The 6000-nt window shown below is 44.7% G+C and overlaps 1 protein-coding gene across 3 annotated transcripts in view; it reads left to right on the top strand.

Annotated features, from left to right (window-relative positions):
* The first annotated feature begins 3183 nt into the window (after positions 1-3183).
* The window catches only part of grik5 (glutamate receptor, ionotropic, kainate 5), a 94646-nt gene continuing 91829 nt past the window's right edge, over positions 3184-6000 (top strand). For all 3 annotated transcript variants that reach the window (XM_005731826.1, XM_013910602.1, XM_013910604.1), the window contains exon 1: positions 3184-4455. The gene's annotated coding sequence lies outside the window, so the exon portion shown is untranslated. The remainder of the gene's footprint in view (positions 4456-6000) is intronic.

The raw sequence follows: 6000 nt of genomic DNA, 5'->3' as shown, positions 1-6000 counted from the left end.
CCCCCTTCTTACTTCCATCCCTCTCTCGGTCTCTTCGGGCTCCTCACTACATTCTGTTTGATTTTAGACACACTGAGGACGCTCTGAGACTCTTTCCTGACAAAGGAAATGAATAAAGATGCTGTGGATGTGTTTATGTGTGTGTGGAAGGGCTGCTATTTCTGTGTCCGTGTCAATCTTTTTTTTTTTTCCCACTCAGAGGGAGCAGAGGTTTGTGCTCAGCCTCAGTGTGAAGGACTGGAGGAAAAGAAGGTTATGAAGTAGATCGGTGTATATAATAGCTTCTGGCATGACAGCTGTGACACATATGTACATGCACAGACACACAATGTCACTCTTTTTACACGCACCTCCGTCTTTGCACTCCTCGCTGACATACCTTCTGCACACCAATTCGCACCCACCTACGTCTTTTCACACCTGCGACACCTTAGCATGCTTAAGGTGCCAACAAAGGCTGGACCTACACACACATACACACACAATAGAAGACACTGAGCACTAACCTCACCGTGCTTAGTCTCATCTTAAATGGTCCTTGGAGAATATCGGTGTCACGGGAGGGTCGTATATATCCAACAGAAGTATTGATTGGAGCTGATAAGCTGAATGGCCTCGAATGTTTCACTGTAAATCGGCCATCACCCACCTCACTGGAGTCACTAAACTTATTTAACGATTTTACTCTGTTAAAAGAGATGATATTACTGCAGGGCTCTGAAATGACCTTTTTTCCTTTTTCCTCTGTACTTTTCTGACTTAAGAAGAGATCCATCACTCGACTCAGAGCGGCAAGCTTTTTTTGATTAGGATTCAGAAAGGACTTTATCATATTCAACAGGTGCAAACTGTTGCATAGTAACAGAGTCGAGACTACCTGTTGGGTAAGATTTGACATTGCGCCTCTATTTTTAGAATTGGGTCATCTGTTTGACAAAAGGTAGTGTGATTTATTAGGAAATGAAAAATAGAAACTCAGCAGGCATCCAAGTCTGTCTAAGCTCGGGCCATCTGTCATCTGCATGCATACCTGTCTACCTGGAGCGGGGTTAATTTAGAGGGATTTATGAATGCGTTTTGCCACAACATGAACTGATACATAGATAATATGTGTCGCTATTTGGAAACTGTACCAAAGTATGACTCACAAAAGGTTCATTGTTTTGTTTGCATTACATTAAATGCAAGAGAGCACAATGAAATGCAAATAGCGTGACCTGTCAGGAGGTCTAAAGAGACAGTACCGAATACGACGCAGCTCTCTGCATGACATTTCAATCCAAATCTCAGTATGTTATAGACGAGAACAAAATATTTTTACATTTATCTTTAACTGAAGAGGTTCTCCTCATTTCTTTTGCACCAAAACACAACTGAAAAGTGTTAATGTTGTTTCAACTGCAGAGGAATAAACAGTTTTATGCGTCTTTAACACTGTAACGTCAAGAGTATCACACTCGATACGTGAGTTTTTGTGATGTGTCAAGACTTTTTTCCCCCCCTGGGAAAAAAAAACCTTAAATAAATTGCATGATACATTTTTAAGCTCAAACTGCAAAAAATGACAGATTTAGCAAATATGATACATATTAAAACTCATATGCAAATTAACATATATTTATTTCGTCAGAAGGTTCAATAACTACTCTATTTTCAAAAAAAACGGATTTTCTGGCAATTATTTAATGGTTCAGGTTTTAAAAAGTTAAATAAAAATGAGCATAAAGTTATTTTTAAAATATCTAAGATATTGGTCTCTGCTCTGTCTTGTTCATTTGAATGCGTCTTATTTTAATATTTGAATCAGTTTTGTGTAAATATCACCTCAAGGTATTGTTTTCATCCATTGTGTCAAACAGATAATCCATCTTATCATTACATCTCACATGACTTTGTGTTATAATTTAGTGCAATAATAGAAGAATTAAAAAACAACACTTTTTATTAAAATGTGACATCTAGTCTGGACCAACTAGTTATGTCTTGTGGCTTTGTTGCACCTGATGCAGCCTGTGGAGCCTGTGGTGAACAGACACCTTGGATTCTGAAGAGAAAGAGTAAAAATGATTGCATGAAAGAAGTTGGAGGTGAAGATCTGAAATTGGATAGAGGGAATAAAAGTGAGATGGGGATGACGAGAGCGTTTGAAGATGAGCTTGTTGGAGAGAGTGAAAGCCTCAAATCATAGAGTGAGTGGAGAGGAGGTCGGCACAAACAAGCAGCAAAGTCGTGGAAGAGTGACAAGGACGGAATAGACAGCAGGACGACAGGCAGGGTGGAGAGTGGCGAGGAGGAGAATGACATGCGCGATAAGGAAGAGTGACACAAATGTCACCATGCTAACCTTTCATGCACTCTCCCTCTCTCCTCTCTTCTGCTTTTTCCTCCTTTCTTTCTCTCCTTCTAGATCTGAAGCCTCGCAGAGATGGGCACCAAATGGACAGCATGGAAGCCAACATCCACCCTCCAGCGACCAGCTTTCCACAGCTAACTGCCTCCACCATCTCCTGCCATCAGCTCGAACCATCCGAGCGAGGGCTGAGTCTGCAGAGTTGAGCCTGGACCAGCCGTCTACCGAAAGCAGAGATAAGCAGAGGGCGACAGGCCTCGGAGGAGTCAACGCGCAACAAGCCAGTCGGCGTGTTGAGCGCACAATTGAGCTTCTTGGACTTCATCTAAAATGAAATAGGCTGCAGTGATGCTTGAGCAATGGTACAGAGCTTTTGGATATGTCCGGATTTATCAACCGGATATATTTTTGAGATTACGACACTTTGGTGCACACCTCAGAGCTCAGCCACTTTTTCCAGATTGGCTTGTGGGCAAAAGCGAGTAATTGAAAATCCCCCCTCGAGAGGCGCTCTGTTTTGATTTGTTGCGGGGGAGGAGGGCCTATCATTATTGTTTTTTTTCCTTCTTCTTCTTTCTTTTTTTTGAGGAACAATTTCCAAAACACCCGGCTTTTATCCCACAAATTTCCCCCAGTTTCTCTCACATTGTGGAGAACCACATTATGAAGCAGTACCATTCTTCTTCATCCTCCCTCAGTGACGGAGAGAGAGGAGGGACAGACTGTCCAGAATAGATAACGAGCAAGGAGACTGGCACCGAGGAGAGGAGAAGGAGAACAAAAAAAAGGAAGAAGGAGAAGAAGCAGAAAACGGGGAAACAGGTGGAAAAAGAAAGAGAAGGAAGCCGACAGAGGGGGGAGAAAAAAGGCAGGGACAGCGAGAAAATAAAGGACAGAATTAACTACGATTGCACAGAATCTTTTTTGGACTCTTTGTAATTCGTGTTGAGGCTAGTTAGCGCAATGGATAGGGGAGGGGTTGAGGATTTCACTGGGGAGGGGGGGGGGACTTGAGCAGGAGACTAGAATGATGTCCCGCCTACACCTGCCTGGTCTGTATCTCAGTGTTTGGGAGGAAGACAGGCTGAAAGATGGCCTGGTAAACAGACAGCTGTATTGAATGACAGACAAGCTCTGAGTCTGGTGAGAAAGACAGACAGACAGGAAGACGGGTACACAGCCCAAGTGTCAGGCAGAGAGCCAGGCAGACATCCAGTGCCGGCACAGTAGACGGCGCGCAAATCATTGTCATTCTGTGCAGAGCGTGAGAGGAAGGCAGAGAGCAGGAAAGAAAGCAGAAGAGCATCCTGGTGGTTGTAGCTTCTGGAGAATCTCAGTCAGTGCTGTGGCAAGCTCATGCACTAAAAAAAACCCAAACAAGCAGTGAGGGAGGGAGGGGGGGCTGTTACTAGAAGGGAAATACAGGTTGGGGAGAGGGAGAGCGAGAGGGACGGAGGTAAAGAAACAGAGGGAGAGAGCAGGTGTCGGAAATCCTCCCCTTCATCTGCTTGTCATTTACTCCTTTATGCTCTCTCGTCGTCTGCCGAGGTGATTGGTTTTCTGTTACCGCCGTTCCTCTGCTTACGGGCCCACTGCAATCCCGAGGAAAACGAGAGGTGGGCAGACAGAGGAAACCAGAATAAGACAGCGAAAAAAAAGGAAAAGGTGGAGCCTTTTCTGATTGACTCATTTTCACCCGTTCCTTTTGTTATTTGTCGAGGTGGGCTCTTGTTATTTTTGTGTTTGCTTTTTTTAAAAGTCAGAGATAGAAAGAAGAAAAACACACCTGCCCAATCGATCCCCCGTACATCCTCTTTGTACACAAGAAACAAACTTCTTTTTCCACCAATTGTTGATTTCTTGCCTTGCCTATCGGGATTATTTTCTCTTCTCAGTATAAACACGGGATTGCTCCAGATTCCTCCTGAATGTCCTCACACCCACTGACACAGTGTGAACTCCTCTGACTCCCCCCACGCCCCCCCACCCTTCACCCCCTTGGCTGAAGCGCTAAAACTCTGTGGTCTCAGATCTCAGTGCCTGTGTTGACTCACTACTACAGTGATAATATGGCACGGCGCTTCTGATACCGTCTGATTCATTCTGTAAGTAGGACCCTCTCTTTCTACGCGTGTACGTCTCCACATGTGTGGCGCATGTCATGAGCATGTTTTTTAGCTTATGCATGCAGAAGCGCAGAAGTGGCGTGTCTCTCTGCAGTGTTGGTTTTATGGTGTCTTCACAGCGGATTTGCTTTCCTGTGCTTCCTCTGCCCCAGGCGGTGTGTGTGTGTGTATGTGTGTGTTTGTGTGTGTCTGCCAAAGAAAGAGATTTTGATCTTACAGCCAAGCTTACAACAGCATCAGAGTGGTGTCAGAATGAGGCGAACAGGGTGTCTTTCCCTGTGCGTGTGTGTATGTGTGTGTGTATACTCCTACATTTTAGTCCTGAGGTTAATTTGAACTAATTAATGGTGAGTTTTTTGGGTTTTTTTTGCTTCTTGGAGCACTTTTTGGTTCTATGTCAGTGTACTTATATTCATTAGGGTGAGATGGAAAAGGGATGGGGGGCTAAAACTGAAGAGGGTGAACCAGCTAATGAGAATGACTCTGATTCCCTGACTAGTTCTTTGTTGCCTCCATTTCACGTCTAATGCCCTGAGCGTTGCACTCCGGCTGCATATCATTTCAGCCTCCTTTTATCTCCCTATGTGTTGCTTGGATGAAACCCCATACCGAAACCCAGACTCTGCAATGTCCTGCATATTACTAAGCCCATCTATCTCCACGGACACATCCACATCTTTATACACTCCCACAGTCACCAGGCCTCGCACCGGGAGACGCTCAATCAAGATAGTCCCTTCAAACAGACCAATGAACTGTGAATAACGCCATTACACAAACTCCCAGCTCAGAGCGTTACAGAGACAGAAAGATTGGGAGGGTGAAAAAAAACAGAGAGAGACAGAGAGGGAGACAGAGAATAAAAAAGCTTTCTGGAAATAGAAGAGCAAGAGCAGAAGGAAAATGAGGAGGGAGACAGAGAGTGTGAGACAGAAAGCAACAGAGAGGAGGACACGGGGAAGGGAGGGTGAGAAACGGGGAGGGATGAGGGAGCGTGTGGGTCTGGAGGGGCCGCAGAGCAGGAAAAGACCTCTGCTCCATGGGAGCGCTCTGATGGGCTTAGCAAGGCCCTCGCTTTGTTCACAGTGTTGGTCAGCCTCTCAGAATTAAGATTACTAAATAATACGATTACTGCAGCTGCACAGTGATAACACGCCGCTGCCGATCCCCTTTGTCACTGTCAGAAAACCCAGAGAAGAGGGGAGGAGTGGCATGTGATGGCATCAAAGGCATGAAAGTACTGACTACATTAGAGAGTCACAAGAGCTCCGGCTTCTCAATATGGCTCGCCGCTGAGGCAAATTGGGAAGAGTTGGTGTGACTTTTATGCGGCATGTGGTCATACAGAGGGGAAAAAACTAACCTCAGTCCAGGTGTTTTCTCTTTAAATATATGGATGCTGCCATTACATCTTTTCCTTATCTCTCCTCTGTTTGTTAATGATGCTCTTTTAGATTCAAATGTATTAAAAAAATAAAACATGAACGGGGAAACCTCTGTGTTTACAACCTCCTGGCAAATGTG

Source organism: Pundamilia nyererei, unplaced genomic scaffold (assembly GCF_000239375.1).
Source record: "Pundamilia nyererei isolate P.nyererei 1_Seehausen unplaced genomic scaffold, PunNye1.0 scaffold00045, whole genome shotgun sequence".
In the NCBI taxonomy this organism is placed as follows: Eukaryota; Metazoa; Chordata; class Actinopteri; order Cichliformes; family Cichlidae; genus Pundamilia; species Pundamilia nyererei.
Note: the sequence above shows the minus strand (reverse complement) of the source record. Positions and strands in the feature narration are given on the sequence as shown.